A 17851-nucleotide genomic window follows, 5' to 3' on the forward strand; every position below is an offset into this window, starting at 1 on the left:
CCTTATCCTTTTTTAGTTTTTATTTTTTATTTTTTATATTTTTATTTTTTTGCATGGAGAATTTTATTCTACCTACATTTTTCTCTAACACATATTTATATAAATATGTATATATAAGCATATAAAAAAAATTATCTCTTTTTTTCATTTGTTTCTTTATTCATATAACAAGAATATCTTCTAAACCAAAATTAGTTACTTGACGTACCATATATGATTTTAGGGTTGAAAGTTGGGCGGGCTCAACCCGACCAACCTGTGACCGACCCGACATTGGGTTGGGCTTGGGAAGGATGTATCGAGTTTGGTCTTGGGGTTGGGCCATACAAACACCAACCCGATAAAACTTGAGTTGGGCTCGAGTTGAGGTCTCGGGTTGCCTGACCCAACACAAACCTGATTAAGATATAAGTTCCTTATAAATTAATTATAATTGAGTGTAGATCATTTGTGTTGAAGGCAAAGGAAATTCCAATGCCTCCCCTTAAGCTAACAAGATATGTCGGATTTCCCACTCCCAAATAAATTGCTTGATACAAAATACGACTTATAATGGAGTAGTTATCCTATATTTTAGCTTGTTTGTTTAGAAAAAAAATGCATGAAAATGATCATGAAATGAAGGGAATTGATCGTGAAATGAAACAAAATCGCAGGAATTGACCGTGAAATGCATGGAAATGACCATGAAGTGGAGGGAAATGACCGTGAAATGAAACGGAATTGCCGGAATTGACCGTGAAATGCATGGTAATGACCGTGAAGTGAAGCGAATTGACCATGAAATGTATGGAAATGACCATGAAGTGAAGTGAATTGATTGTGAATTGCGTGGAAATGACCGTGAAGTGAAGGAAATTGACCATGAAATGCTTGGAAATGACTGTGAATCAACACGGAATGGTTGGGAATGACCATGAAATGCATGGAAATGACCGTGAAGTGAAGCGAAATGACCGTGAAATGCGTGAAAATGACCGTGAAGTGAAGGGAATTGACCGTGAAATGCTTGAAAATGACCAATGATTCCAACATTCTCTAACTTGGGATAATCATGATATTCTTCAATATGCAATATATTATATGGTAATTCATTAATGATCGAGATTCTACTAGATATTTTAATGGATCCTATAAAGTATCCTGAATTATTTGGTTGATTGGAACTATCGACACTAGACCAACCAACCTAGTTATTTTCCAAGATTCCATCGGGTCGATGGTGGAAAATCCATTTGAGCGAGGCAAACATGAATTTCAGCAGGGCAAACATGAAATTAAGTGGGCCAAACTGAAAATTAAGCGGGCCAAACCGGAAATTGAGTGGGCCAAACCGGAAATTGAGTGGGACAAACTGAAAATTGAGCGGGCCAAACTGAAAATTGAGCGGGCCAAACTAGAAATTAAGCAGGACAAACTGGAAATTGAGCGGGCCAAACCGAAAATTAAGCAAGACAAACTGAAAATTGGGCGGGCCAAACTGGAAATTGAGCGAGACAAACTGAAAATTGAGCGGGCCAAACCAGAAATTGAGTTAGACAAACTGAAAATTGAGCGGGCCAAACTGAAAATTGAGCAGGCCAAACTGAAAATTAAGCAGGCCAAACTGGAAATTGAGCGGGACAAACTGGAAATTGAGCGGGCCAAACCAAAAATTTCCAGGGAGGCCTGCATGTATTGTAACATGTGGAGGCCTGTGCCCCAGGCTTAATACAGTTATTAGGGAAATAGTGTGTGGTTTGCACCACATGTACGGAGTCAACAAAATCCTTGGAATAGAGGTGAGGTTTTACATTGTTAGACTCTGCAAACTAATTTTTTGCTTCTTATAGTTTTACTTTGACCAGCCATTACTTTTGGGCTTGTCCTTCTTGTTTCTGTTTGTAGTTCCTCTTGGGGGAATTGAAATAGTTGAATTGGCAATAATGATATTTCTCATGCAATAAATATTATTAAACAAACAATATTTGAACACTAGAGAACGTGATGGGTTGGAATGTATTTAATTTGGACACGAACACTGCATAGGCATAAATTTGGCATGCCAAATCTGGATACAATTAGATTATCATTTTGTAAATGGCCAATGATTCTAACATTCTCTAACTTGGGATAATCATGATATTCTTCAATATGCAATGTATTATATGGTAATTCATTAATGATCGAGATTCTACTAGATATTTTAATGGATCTTATAAAGTATCCTGAATTATTTGGTCGATTGGAACTATCGACACTAGACCAATTACCAACCTAGTTATTTTTCAAGATTCCATCGGGTCGATGGTGGAAAATCCATTTAAGCGGGGCAAACATGAATTTCAGCGGGGCAAACATGAAATTGAGCAGGACAAACTAGAACTTGAGCTAGACAAACTGGAAATTGAGCGGGACAAACTGGAAATTGAGCGGGCCAAACTAAACATTAAGCGGGATAAACTGAAAACTCAATTTTTACCTTTCGTTGCTCAATTCATAGGTTCCCTAGCTGAATTTCTAGCTTCCCTCGATCAATTCGTAGGCTGTCTCGCTCAATTCCTAGGTTCCCTCGCTCAATCCCTACATTGCCTCGCTCAATTTCTATGTCGCCTTGCTCAAATCCTAGGTTCCCTCGCTCAATTTCTAGGTTCCCTCACTCAATTTCTAGCTTTCCTCACTCAAATCCTAGGTTGCCTCGCTTGATTCCTAGCTTCCCTTACTCAATTTCTACCTTCCCTCGCTTAATTTCTAGCTTTCCTCGCTCAATTCCTAGGTTGCCTCGCTCAATTTTCACCCCTCGCTCAATTCCTAGGTTACCTCACTGAATTCCTACATTGCCTTACTCAATTTCTAGGTTCTCTCGCTCAATTCCTAGGTTGCCTTGCTCAAATCGTAGGTTTCCTTGCTGAATTTTTAGGTTCTCTCGCTCAATTTCTAGCTTTCCTCACTTAATTCCTAGGTTTCCTAGGTTGCCTCGCTGAATTTTTAGGTTCCCTCGCTCATTGTCTCGGTTCCGTTGCTAAATTTCTTGGTTGCCTCGCTTAATTTATAGGTTTTTCGCTCAATTTCACCTTGCCTCGCTCAATTTTTTAGGATGCCTCGCTCAGTTTTATCTTACCTCATTGAATTTAATGTTTGCCTTGTTAAATTTCATGTTTCCCTCACTCATTTTCTAATTTGTCTCACTTAATTTTTAGTCTACTTCACTCGATTTCAACTATGTTTAATTTTTTTTCGTTATAATTCTCTAAGTAGTGAAGGTTTCTCTACTTATGTGTATGGATTAGAGAAGCATGATACTCGGTTACATCTATTCAAGCAATCCCCATTTTCCTTCTTGTTGCACCTCTCATCCTTTTGATTTATAGGGGCTCTATTTCACCTTCTTCTTGTAAGATATAAATGTGATCTTATATTTGAGATATGAGGGACACGGTTGCAATTCACGGAGATGGACTTTGCCCTCATAACAGGGCTTAAGACCGGGGAGCTTACAATACCAAAAAAACATCCCATGAGTTATACATTAATGGACAAATACTTCAGAGAATATCCAGTTTTTAAGAAGCATTTATTAGATGTGTTTAATAAATTAGTTGACACCAATAAGTATGAGGATGTCGTGAAGGTTGCTCTACTTATGTGTGTAGAGTGTTTTGTTAGGGGAACTGAATCGAAAACTATGTGTAACATGGATTATATGTACTTAATAGACTCCATAGAGGATTTCTGTAGCTATCCTTGGGGTAGTTTGGCCTACAATACAATGTCACAAGGGGTCGCAGCTGCTGTGATGGCATCAAGTGCGGTTCGCTACAATGTATATGGTTGTGTCTTTCCTTTGCAAGTAAGAACTCTTTCTTTATTCTACATGATTATATTCAATTGTGGATTTTTATCCTCATGCAACTTCTTTAAAATAAATATGGGTTGTAGAGAGATTACCGGCCCTACGAGAGTGTGTTATTTCATTTGTTCCCTCGCAAATTTCACTTTTCATTCAATATTGAGGCTGGAAGGGTTGGAGGTACAACATAATATATGCAATTTTTTAGAATGAAGCTGTAAGTATATATATTTCTCTGCCGTTTACTTTACTTGATTTAACACTTACACTCTATATATTAACATCAGTCTGGGTTCTTTTGCAGACTATCTTAATAAAGAACTTGGAACCCACCCTACGAGAATGGGAAACGGACGCCGTTGGCTTACTTCGTGATAGTTTTCAGGTGAGATATCATGAGCGTTTAATTGAAATGAAATGTTGTTTAATTCACCTTGGAGGGAACAGACATGCAAAAATTCATCGATATACTATGCAGTGGTCGCACCTTGGAGGGAGCAAAAATTCATTATATTTTAGAGGAAGTCGATAGTATATGATTATTTGTCTGTAACCTGTAAATGATACTTGTCGTAGGCATGAGATGAGAAGGATAATTTTGTGGAATGTTGTATTATATATGGTGTTGTATATTTCCCGCACAATTTGTACTTCAGGAAAGTTTATAATGAATTAAATTTCATAACGTGTAAATGTTTTTGTCACTCAACTTTCATGCCTGTTTTGTTCAACTTCTAGTTTGCCCCGCCTAATTTCAAGTTTTCCTATCTCACCTTACACTTACCCTCGCTCAATTCCTATGGTCTTGCTCAATTTCTACATTGCCTTGCGAAATTCGTAAGTTCCCCGGCTCAATTTCTAGCTTCCCTCACTCAAATCCTAGATTGCCTCGCTCAATTCCTAGCTTCCCTTACTCAATTCCTAGCTTGCCTCGCTGAATTTCTAGCTTCCCTCGCTCAATTCCTATGTTCCCTCGCTCATTTCCTAGGTTGCCTTGCTTAATTTGTAGGTTCCCTCACTCAATTCCAAGCTTCCCTCGCTCAATTCGTAGGTTACCTCGCTCAATTTTTAGGTTGCCTCACTGAATTTCTAGCTTCCTTCACTCAAATCCTATGTTCCCTCACTCATTTCCTAGGTTGTCTCGCTTAATTTGTAAGTTCCCTCGCTCAATTCCTAGGTTACCTCGCTCAATTCCTAGCTTCCCTCGCTCAATTCGTATGTTGCCTCACTCAATTTTTAGCTTCCCTCGCTCAATTCCTAGGTTCTTTCACTCAATTCCTAGGTTCTCTCGCTCAATTCCTAGCTTCCTTCGCTCAATTCATAGGTTTCTTCGCTCAAATTTTAGGTTGCCTCGCTGAATTTCTAGTTCCCTCGCTCAAATCCTATGTTCCCTCGCTCATTTCTTAGGTTGCCTCGCTTAATTTGTACATTGCCTCGCTCAATTTCTAGCTTCCCTCACTTAATTCCTAGGTTCCCTCGATCAATTCCTATGTTCTCTTTCTCAATTTCTAGGTTGCCCCGCACAATTCCTAGCTTCCCTTGCTCAATTTGTAGGTTACCTCGCTCAATCCGTAGGTTTCCTCGCTCAATTCTTAGCTTCCCTCGCTCAATTCTTAGGTTGCTTCGCTCAATCCGTAGGTTCCCTTGCTCAATTTCTAGCTTCCCTCGCTCAATTCCTAACTTCCCTCGCTCAATTCATAAGTTGCCTCGCTCAATCCGTAGGTTCCCTCGCTGAATTTCTAGCTTCTCTCACTCAAATCCTATATTCCCTCGCTCATTTCCTAGGTTCCCTCGCTGAATTTCTATCTTCCCTTGCTCAATTTGTAAGTTGCCTCGCTTAATTTCTAGCTTCCCTCGCTCAATTCCTAGGTTGCCTCGCTTAATTTTTAGGTTGCCACGCTGAATTTCTAGCTTCCCTCGCTCAAATCCTATGTTCCCTCGCTCAATTCGTAGGTTGCCTCGCTCAATTTCTAACTTTCCTCGCTTAATTTATAGGTTGCCTCGATCAATTTTTAGGTTACCTCGCTGAATTTCTAGCTTCCCTTGCTCAAATCCTATGTTCCCTCGCTCATTTCCTAGGTTGCCTCGCTCAATCCCTCGCTCAATTCCTAGCTTCCCTCGCTCAATTCCTAGGTTGCCTTGCTTAATTTTTAGGTTGCCTCGTTGAATTTCTAGCTTCCCTCGCTCAAATCCTATGTTCCCTCGCTCAATTCGTAGGTTGCCTCGCTCAATTTCTAGCGTTCCTTGCTCAATTCATAGGTTACATCCCCCAATTTTTAGGTTCCCTTCAATTCACGGTCCCATGCATTTCACGGTCAATTCCTTTCACTTCACGGTCATTTACATGCATTTCATGGTTAATTCCGGCGATTCCACTTCACTTCATGATCATTTCCATGCATTTCACGGTCAATTCCCTTCACTTCACAGTCATTTCCATGCATTTCACAGTTAATTCGCTTCACTTCACGGTCATTTCCATGCATTTCACAGGCAATCCCGGCAATTCCGTTTCATTTCTCAGTCATTTCCATGCATTTTACGGTCAATCCTGATGATTCCATTTCATTTCACGGTCATTTGCATGCATTCTACGGTCATTTCCCTTCACTTCACGATCATTTCACATTCAATCCCGGCGATTACATTTCATTTCACGGTCATTTTCATGCATTTCACAGTCATTTCCCTTCATTTCACGGTCATTTCCATACATTTCATGGTCATTTCCATGCATTTCATGGTCATTTTCCTTCATTTCATGGTCATTTCCATGCATTTCTTGGCAATTTCCGAGACCTCAACCCAAGCCTAACCCAAGTTTTATCGAGTTGCTGTTTGTATGGCCCAACCCCAAGACCAAACCCGATACATCCTGACCAAGCCCAACCCAATGTTGGGTCGGTCACAGGTTGTTCGAGTTGAGCCCGCCCAACTTTCAGCCCTAAAATTATATATGGTATGTCAAGAAACTAATTTTGGTTTAGAAAATATTCTTGTTATATGAATAAAGAAAGAAATGAAAAAAAGAGAAATTTTTTTTATATGCTTATATTTACATATTTATATAAATATGTCTTAGAAAAAAATGTGGGTAGAATAAAATTCTCCATGTAAAAAAAAAAAAAGAAAAAAAAAAGAAAAAAGAAAGTGCATAGGGATACGGTTATAGCTACGGTTATAATCCGTAGCCATAGATCAGGGGGTGGAATCGCGGAATCCGCGATTAATCGCCGATAGGGACAACGACTTGCAGTGGAATTGTGGGATCCATGATTGATCACCGAGCTACTGTTATGGCTACGGATTATAACCATAGCTACATCTGTATTATTGTGTATATGCCATTACCATTCTACTTGAACGTCTACCGTTGAAACCCTTTTAGGGGCTACACAAGTTTTGGATCATTATGAAATTTGTTTTTCCTCTTCATCTAGGTCTTTGTGACCTTATGAATAGATTGGATGGAAAATAAATGTTATGGTGGGCCCTACAAAAGTTTCAACGATGAAAATCAATTTTTCGCTGCTCTGTGTGGTGTGGCCCAGTTGATCTTTGGATATGATTTTCTTTTTTTTTTTTATAATGCTCCGAAATGATCTTGAAATATGGATGAACGTTGTGGATATAATAAATGCATAGCTGTGGGGCCATGTAACTTTGATCTCTTTTAAGCCATTCGTACAACTCTCAGTTGGAGGAGCGTCAGTGCTCGTCTTCGTAGTGAAAAGGAGGGGTAGTTTCATCTTTAAAGTCGCTGTCCGCACGTGCTAGTCTAAGTTGGTAACTTAAGTTTGTATTCCTTCATAAAAATCGTTGGGTAAAAGGTTTTGTCTACAGTGGTCATTTTCTCCATATTATATATTGGGTCTCTAGAATACAAACATGTCATAATATAATATAATGCAATTTGATTGTGGGACTCATCTCAAGAATATTTATTCCTAGTAACATCAAATTTTTATTATATAAAAATACATATAAATAGTGAAGATCATACCGCATGTACACAAAAGAGATGTCTGTGATGTTGATATGTCGATGCCAATCTCCTAAACCTAGGGGTCTTTCCTTGATATATCTCAATACTGAAGAATATTAATTTAAGATAGCTTAACGTGTAATCCTCTGGTAGGTGTCGAGTAAGATGTATACTATTCACACAATTGTAATGTTGTTGTATAGTCCCCTTTATCCAATATACAGATTTTGTTATATATATATATATATATATATATATATATATATATATATAAGGATAATAGAAGAGGATATAGTGGATCTCCACTCTCTCAAACTTTCTCCCATTTTCCTCACACTTTCACGTCTCATGGGTGAGGACATTTAGGGCTACATCTTCCTTTCCTCTGAGTTAGGATTATATAAATAAAGAGGGGTTTAGGTTTTAAGGGTACACCTAGTATGTTGTTTCAGCACCCTACAGACTTTGGTGTAGCATATTGTGAAGAAAGTCCATTAATCCACCTCATCAATGCATATATCATAATTCAATCCTCTGCTAACATGGCGTATCTACCTATGATAAGATCCCATGCCAATTAGAAGTGGACCATCAAGTTTGGGCCCTCAAGTTATCGTCAAGTGCGATCAAAGCAATTTTTACAGATAAAACAAAACTTCAACAGTTAAAAACCTTTGAAAAACTTATTAAAATATTTAGAGTATTGGGATAGAGACAGTCATCGTCTTGACATGACAATCAATTTTAGCGTGATAGGTATAGTAAGCCAATCTATTACTAGGATAACATTGTACCATTTCTCTCCATCATAAATATATCTACTAGCATTGGGGTTCCTTAAATTTCAATTTAATAAGATTTACATATTTATCTAAGATAACAATTTTTTTCATAGGTGATTCTACCGAGATTGGTTTACTGCGAGTCACAGGTTGCATGCGTAACAGTTTAATTAACTACCGCAGTTGCAATAAAAGACAATGCAACTTTGAAATCAAACAATATTGTACCTTATATGACGTTGTTATCTACTTCTAGCTCTTTCGTAGAGGTAACAACATAAACTTTGGCACGTGTGGGTTGTTGTCTGAAGGGTTGTCCTCCTTGAGAGTTCACAGGCCATGATGATTATTGAAGGCGAATCTACTAATTTTGAGGTGGTCAAGATGGTGCAGAGTGTGATGCCTCAGGGTATGAGTGCAATGCTTTAGACGTCTGGGGCGACTAAATGAACTAGTGAGTCAATGTATGGGACGGTAATCATGAAGATGTCTTATGGAGTGCCAGTAATTTTCCTATATATCTTAGTTGAGTCCTGTAGAATTATGCCTTATGCCCATATTTTTCTGCAATACGTGCAATATTCCCTATAAAAGTTATTCCTGATTATTCAATGCTATGATCGGGGTGGTGGTCCGTTGTCTCTTTTATGACGATTTCCGTTGAACGGGTTCGGTTCTATTCTAATGTTCTCTCATTTGGGGACGGTTCCATTCACAGTCTCTTTTTAGCTTGCAGAGCCTTATCAATAATCTCAGAATATTAATTTCCAATATTTGTGCAATTAAATCAAGTTCTAATGTTCTGGCGGAGTGCTTCTTCGAATTTCTAAACTTTATATTCTTCGTCTTTTACCATCTTAGGGACGTAACGAGATAATTTCGTAAATTTTTACCTCGTACTGGGCCATTGTCATAACCCGTTGCTCCAACTTTAGAAATTCTGTGTAACACCTTGTACCTTTCGGTACTCGGGTGTTACCATGAAGATCTAGATTTGTTCGCACGAGTGGTGGAAATGCATGTGACTCATCAAATTTGGTGGCCCACAATCTACTCATCTAACCGACTAGTACAATCTTCGTCCCTATATTAGGTCACTTGACCGTTGGAAGTGGGATTCACCTATAAATCGAGCCCTCCATTAGATTGATCCTTAAGATGGGTCATCACGTAATTACAGAACTTATTTCAGGATATTAATCTCCCAAATAGTTAAAGACGGGTCATACAACTGTATTAAAGACTCCCTAGGTAAACTGTAGATCGGTCACAATGTTCCATTGATCAATCTAACGACCGATTTTCCCTAATTGGCCATTTGATTGTAAAATCGACTGTAAGGCTGCGTCTAGTATTGGGTTCATGGCCACTAGGAAATGATTCAATCCATTGACGACTCTACACAAAGGAAAGTCACACAAGATAATAATAATAATAATAATAATAATATTACTAAACAATTAATGAATACAATATCTATGTGTACACATATAAAGGTAATATAATAATAATAATAATGTAAAATTTTGAGACAAATAGTCCTAATAACCTATGGAGTGGGACCCGCAAAGTGACCTCCATGGGGTCCACACCATGATTATGACACACACACACACACACACACACACACACACACATATGAACTTACATGTAATAATAATAATAAGAGTTTAAAATCAAAAATTAAAATTTATATAATAACATATGATGGTATGCTTAGATATATATAGATGATCCCTTAGGACATTTGACCGTTGATGGTCGAATTGAAACTAATCCGACCATTGGATTGGCTGGAATCGATGGGAAAACCCAATTATCACTAAGTATGGCCCATCTAAACTTTGGATCTGCCCTATCTTTAGCTAGAAGTCCTGATAGGATCCACAAAACTTGATGGACGGGGTAGATCCATCGAGATCATCCAAGTGGACCCCACATTTAAGTGGTGAGTACACTGCCTATGTACTCCTCCGTCCCACCAGAACGGCCAGACCTGGTCAAACCGTGTCTGACCGTGGAATGCCAAAAGAGGTAGCGATTTCCCTCCCTGTCTTTATTTGAAATTTCAAACAAATGGATGGACAATGTCCGTTTTCGACCAACCATGGCCCACCATAACGTCCCTCTAGACGATCTGAACCGTCCATATTGTAGAGGACCCGAAGCTGAACAGAACCATGGTCGATCCACTGTTGGATTGCACACACGTGCACATAATGTCAGCCTCAAATCAGGCTACAAACACACCCATTTCCAGAAATAGAAATCTGTTGTTGCCAACAGGGTGATTCGCGTGAAGAGAAGTCCTCCAATCATAGCCCTCCGTCCAGGTACATCTCAGCCGTCCATTCTAACTGTGGTTTAGGGCTTCAAAACCATGACCGGTCTCCATTCTACCCACTATTTTGGGGGCAGTTTCGGACAGAGGACGGTTTAGGAGGGATCAGGGCAAGCATAAGAGGCGTGAGGATCAAGGAAACGGGAGCTAACCCTCCATTTTTTTAGCCGCTGCTCGAAAATCTATCGTTCTCTTTTCCTTCCGAACCCACCACCCAAACTATCCTAAAGCTTCAAAAAAGCTTATCCATAGCTTCCTAGAGTCCATATGAACCACCCCATGCTGTCGGATTGAAGTAGGGTGTTGTGGGAGAGAGTCTGCCATTAAACGACGAGGCTTCTTCCTTGTTTGACGATGAGCCGTGCCTCACCGAGTCGCTCTGACTCAAGATAGATTCTGGTCGGGTCGGAGTTGCGTCTGGCCTGAGAAAAAGGAGGAAAGGAAATGAAGGAAGAAGTAAAAGAGACAGAGAAAGAGGGAGTAGCGAGAGAGAGTATGTGGGGTGCTGCTACACATGCTCGCCCTAGCCGACTCGAGCTCAACTCAGGCTCGGGTCTGGTCCAAGCGTTTTTGGATATTCCAGCATTAAAAAAAAAACAAGTAGAGTGACAGTGGAAGATGGAGAGTGGGTGCATCATTGCACTAGGCAACCCAAATCGGGCCGAGTTCGAGTTAGGCCTGTCCTAGTCAGGCTGGGCCTGGTTCGAATGCTGTGGGGGTTCTAGAAGAGAAAGTGAAAGGAAGAAGAAAAGAAAGAAAGGAAGGAAGGAAGAAAGTGGGGAGAAGAAAGAGTGCACCGTTCCTCTCCCCGCACTCGGCTGAGTTAAGCACAACTTAGTTGTTAAGTTCGTCATTGTTTAGTTGGACATTCCGGCAATATGGGTTTGAGAAAGAAGAAGAGAGAAGAGTAGAAGGTGGGCAGTTAGGTGGAGCCGAGTCAACTTGACTCGAATCAAGTTGACTAAGGTGAGTCCACGTCTTTCCTCCATATTGGAATTCCGTCGATTTTGATTTTGATTCTTGCCATTCTATCCATTTTTAAGATTACGAATATTAGGAATGAATGACAATTAGTAAATTATCTATATTAACATTAGTATTACATATAAAACCAAAATTATCATTATTCTGTTTTGTCATCATTAAATATTATCGTTAATGTTAGAGCATACCATGTTTCCTCGTCAAAATGGTTATTAGTGTCACGTTAGCTAATATTACGTATATTCTTAATATTAATGGTTGTTTGGAGATTGATAGTATTACTAGCATCACGATCGAATGTACATCAATTAGCACTAAGATCCTAAATCTAAGCCTAGAACTAAACCCAACGATGAAGCCCTAGACCTAGGTAATCCAAACCCTGGGTTAGGACTTTAACCATAAACAATGTATTAAGTAGGATTAACCATTGACTAACTCTTCACACTAGCATTGAATGTTATAAATGGAATGATGATTATTAGACACTTATATTTAATTACTATCCTTAAGTATTAACAAGAAAAGACTCAGTATGGATAGTTATTATTATTACTAATAGAAAACATTATCACTTGCATGACGGGGTTAGTATAATTAGTCATAGTCACATTATTGTTAGTAAATACCCTATCTCTAGTACCACTATTAATAAATAGATTATTAGTTATTATAAGAACATTAGGCATGGTTGGTATATTTAAGTACCCACTTGTGAATTATCATTATTAATATTGATGGATTAATACTCCTATTAGGAACATTATTTGATCCATGGTACAATAATAGTAATAATAATAATAATAATAATAATAACTTAGGAACTAAATCCTAAAATCTAAGCATCGAACTAAAATTTAAGATAAGACCCTAAAACCTAGATAATCTAAGCCCTAGGTTATATTAATCTTGACCATGGACACTTGGTATAACATCGATCTCATGAACAGCTTCGCAATTCATGGTAGGATTCAATTCTAAGGGCGCAAACACTTAGTGACACCAGAAGGTGATTCGATTCATCAGGTGATGAGTCTTTTCCTTAAGCTTTTCATTTTCCCATTAGCTTAAGTTATAGTTTTTATTTTAATTTACAAATGATATCTCCATTCTATAACCACATGTGTTAATTGTTGGAATTGAGTTACTACATCACATGCTTAATGTTTATCCTATATATTTAATTCATGCTATTGGATTATGTGGATTGCTTCTGGGATTTAAACTAGTACATTAGTGGGGAACCCCCACTTATAAATGTACACCATTACTTAGGATGTAACTCAATTGATGGTGATTGCAATGGACCTTCGATCTAGTGGTTATTGAATGGTGGTTTAAATTGACCATTGATGTGGGCCTACCATACAGGGTTGTTATGTCTAATGGTTTTCAAGGATGGTCTTTTATCGCGTGGTTTTGATACTCGTCCTATGTGGCTTATTTTGATATTTGCCTTATGTGGCTTGTTTTGATATCGCCCTATGTGGCTTCTTTCTGGTATTTTTCCTATATGGGTTCGATGTTTTATACTGTGCAACCATGCGATGGTAAGCCCCATATATTGTAATATGATTGGCTACTAGTCAACGGGTTTCCATTAAACATTCTAAGATGGTAGTCTCATGAGTCGGGGATGGTAGTATGAGACCTATGCTCAAGTTGTTGGCCTACACTAGTGACAAACTCCCGTAGTGACCTTTGAGCTTATTTAAATTAGCTGGTTGTAATTGGACTAATAACGGATTGGCTAATCGTACATACATAGCACATATCAACATCTATTGCTATCATACGTGATGTACGTATTTGCATGACTGGATGTTTTTCCTAGGGCACAGACCGTCTGGATATCTTTCCCGGGTCAATGATTGCATGAGTAACGAGCCCACTGTTCAAACAGATAAGCATCCCCAGGGCGATGACTGCATTCACGCATTCCTGCATCTAATAAGACCTGCATCATGTATTGTTTTGTATGCTTCGCTTTATAACTATGTTTACCTAATGCGGCGGTGTGTAATCTTGAGGGGAATTCACACTGAGTTGGCTACTCATCCATCAAATATACAACCGTATAGGTCGCACAAGTGGCTTAATTAATTTTCAGGTTCAAACTGATGAGAAGTAGAGTACCACTGTTGAAGATGTATGATTGTATTGTCAAGAGTTGCTATATGGTTTTACAGTTCCAGATTTGTTACAATTTACTTTGTTTACATGTAATATCATTTCACTTTGTAATTGTAAATTTGAGACATTTGTTTGTATAAGTCATTATGGGCAACCTTTTGCACATTCTAAATATAAATGTAAATTTCTCATTTTGTTTGATTTGTTCATACTACGCTCATCTGCTCACTCTGATTAAAGAAAAAAATATGTGGACTTTGGCTCTTTATAAGTTAACACTTGAGTTTTTGGAAAACGGGTCATATACTTGGGTCCTAAAAAGTCGAGGCATTACATTCTGCCATCTTCTGAAGAAGATAAGCTTTGGAGAAGTATTTCTCATGGAACTTACTCCTAAACTCACTCCAGGTCCACATGTGAGTTGTTGCGACTATCCTTTTTCCTACTCGCCACCATATATTTGTTTCTCCTTGTAGTACGAAGTCATTATCTGGATCTTCTAATCCTCTGGATAGTACATTGTTTCAAGATTTTTCTCAACTTTAGTCAGCTAGTGTTTTGCTATTGTCGAATTTGAAGTTCCCTCGAGCATAGGAGGCCGTAATTTCATGAATTTCTCTAATAGGTCCACTCTACCGTGTTGCTCATGCCTTACGAAAGCCGGATTCTTCTGTCCTAGAGAAGCCAAACCCATGTTAACTATCGTGTTCATTTGGGATGCAATTTGATCTTGTTGTTATTTCATCATGGACACCAATTGAATCACTAATCCAAATGCAGCGTCCCATGACTGGGAACTCAGTCCAACAAAACTTGTGAGCATATTGCGGTTGATGATAATGAAAGTTATGCACTAGGTTTAGCATCACCCAAATTTCCTACTGGAGGGGCAGGACTTTCCATCTCCTCTAAATCTTCCACATTTTCATCTTGTTCTTTACCTGGCATTTCAGATTTTAGTGGTGCATTTGGGTCCATTGTTGGTTCATGATGAACAACGATGCTAGTCAATGGAGCTATGTCTCGAATACTACACGTCTTCATTGAAGAAATTGTCCTATAAGAGAACTAAGTTTAATAAGGAAATGATCTCTACTACCCATCTTTGTCCCGCAGAGGGTTAAAAATACAAAAGCATTCGATGTTTGTGTATTTAATTCTCCGCACAATTCAAAGTGTTGACAATGCCTAATTAGTTTTTAAATTATTTGTCAATTAGCACAAAAAAGTCCCTAAATGTAGATTTTTTAATTTTAGGGATCTATCATTCATGTAGGTGTGTATGAAGACATAACTTACAGGTCACTTTAAGTTTAATAAAAGCCTTTCTCTGATACCATTTTGTCATGTCCTGCACTTTGAATACAAAGTGTGTACCCTTAGACCCGTATTATGATTCATGACTCAAACACTAAGTGTACATGAATCTGCCCATTACATAATTATTAAGAGGTATACTTATATGTATTCTAAATTCTCACCACATAAACATTCATACATCCAACTATTTTCACTTCATCCTTAACATTCACATTTTAAAAATAGTTTATCAAAGTTGGTCTAAGTCCACCCATTTGAGACTTTATTCAACTAAAATAATCAATCATCGTCTAACAAGTTTATGGCTATAAACATATTTCAAATTTAATCAAATCAGTAGCAATTAAAATAAATGAAAATTAAAACTCATAGAATTAATTGCATAATCAGTTTAGATGTTTAATGCAACGAGCTCATCTTCCACCAAATACAACCATTGGTCTTGAGTTTCATCCACTAACCGGGCCTCATTTTTCGGCACTTGATTAGATGGTTTTGCATCTTCCATATCTGTATGGTTGTTAGTCCACAACATTAGTTGTCTAGGCTAGTGAGTGAACCAACCATGGTTCATATGTAATACAATATAAGATAGTGTAATATAGCTGGAATAGTGTTATGCAGTATGAGCATGAATGAAGAGATGTCATGAGTCGCATGTCAAGTAGGATGATTGTCGACTTGTTTAGGTTGGATATCTATCAACCCAAAAATTGTACCCTTCTGACATCCACCATACGTAGGCATGGGTAATCTGTACCTATTAGACATCCCCTTAGTTAGGCATGGGCAATCGTACTTCTACTTTGTGAGTAGACTTTCACTATCGTGGACATCTAGTAATGAATCTACCAGGCCTAACCATCCAAAGAGATCCCCATGAACCCAAGCACAAGGTGTGCATGCATTTATAATGGATGCATGAAATGCGTGCTCAATGTTAATGCATCAGCATGTGTAAGCCAATAAATACATATCTCTGAGAGGAAACATCTAATTATAGAGTGTTAATGATTTACATGTTTGCATGATCAAATCATAAATCATATGTCAATAATCATACTAGCATAAATAATATAGCATTGCAACCATATCAATCCAAACAATCATAACTATCAATTCATCTATCATAATCATATAGATATGAGATACACTAGGATTCATTCACCTATTTGTGGTAAGGTCCAATCCTTCGAACAATCAAACACTTTGGATCTACACTTCAAATCCGTATTAAAATCATTTAACATACAATAATTTTAATTACATTATGCCAACAAGTGGGTTCATCTTTGATCAAAACAAGATGACCCATCACTTTTTTTAAAAAAGAAAAAAAAGAAAAAGAAATAGGTGAAATTTCCCCACCTGAATTATATTGCCAAAATAAAATATATAGCCTTGTATTTTGAGTGGGCTCTACAAAAGAAAACAAGCCTCACCTATCATATAGCAAAAACACAATCCAAAAAGGAAAATAAGAGGAGAGGGCCAAACTAAGATGAACACCAACAGGCTCCATTCTAAATCTGCAGAAGGGGAGAGTAAGAAGAGGGAGATGATGAACACAATATGGGGCTAGATGGGGCCCGCCAACCAAACCATTGGCTCCAATCCACTCCAAGGAGGACCTTCCAGAGATAGCACAGAACCAGCCACCCAATAGTCCAACTACCATGCATACCATATACCAAGCATTCCACCCTTCACACCACTTGCCCTGCAGCCAATCCTTGTAACCAGCCTCTGCAAATAGCCCTTGCAACCAACCAATCCCTGCTAATAATCAGAACTACCCTTACATCTAATTTGGAATGCCGATCTTCATCTCATAGATCACCTAATTAATCAGGCACATTTAGCAGGGCCCTGGCATAAAACAGAGGATTATACCAAGGTTGTAATCTGCATCCACCCAGCCCTTGTTATTCGAGGAGTAACAGTAAACCAGCCAAGCAAAACTCCAGATCGTTCCCTGGGATCTCAGCCACAAAAAGAACAATGTAGCTCCTCTTATGCACGGGTTGCATTGAAAACTGACAACCAGATGCTTCTACCCAGCATGCATAAAAGACTATACATATACAAGCAACCAGCAGGCAAGCCCTCTGCAAGCAACATTACAGAGTAGCCTAGCCATTTCATCCAAACCTGATGCTGCCGCCACAAACCCAACCACCACACTCGAGCCTTGACTGAGCCAGCAGAAAACAGGCAGCATCACCGTAGAAACAGGAAGCCACAAAAACCACCGAGCAGCCTCACAACTTGCCTCAGGAGCTCTGGAAAATAGAGAAAAGAGAGCAGAAACCCTACAGCCCTACTACAAGTCTGTCAAGATCTTCCTAACTGACAATTGATAGGGGAAGATAGCCTATCTGCATACGCCCAAGAGAAACACTGTCCATCCAAAAAGAAAGCCTGTTGTATGGGTCTCAATCGCTTGCTACAGGAAGAAGCAGAGCTGCATCCTAAGA

Source organism: Magnolia sinica, chromosome 13 (assembly GCF_029962835.1).
Source record: "Magnolia sinica isolate HGM2019 chromosome 13, MsV1, whole genome shotgun sequence".
Classification (NCBI taxonomy): domain Eukaryota; kingdom Viridiplantae; phylum Streptophyta; class Magnoliopsida; order Magnoliales; family Magnoliaceae; genus Magnolia; species Magnolia sinica.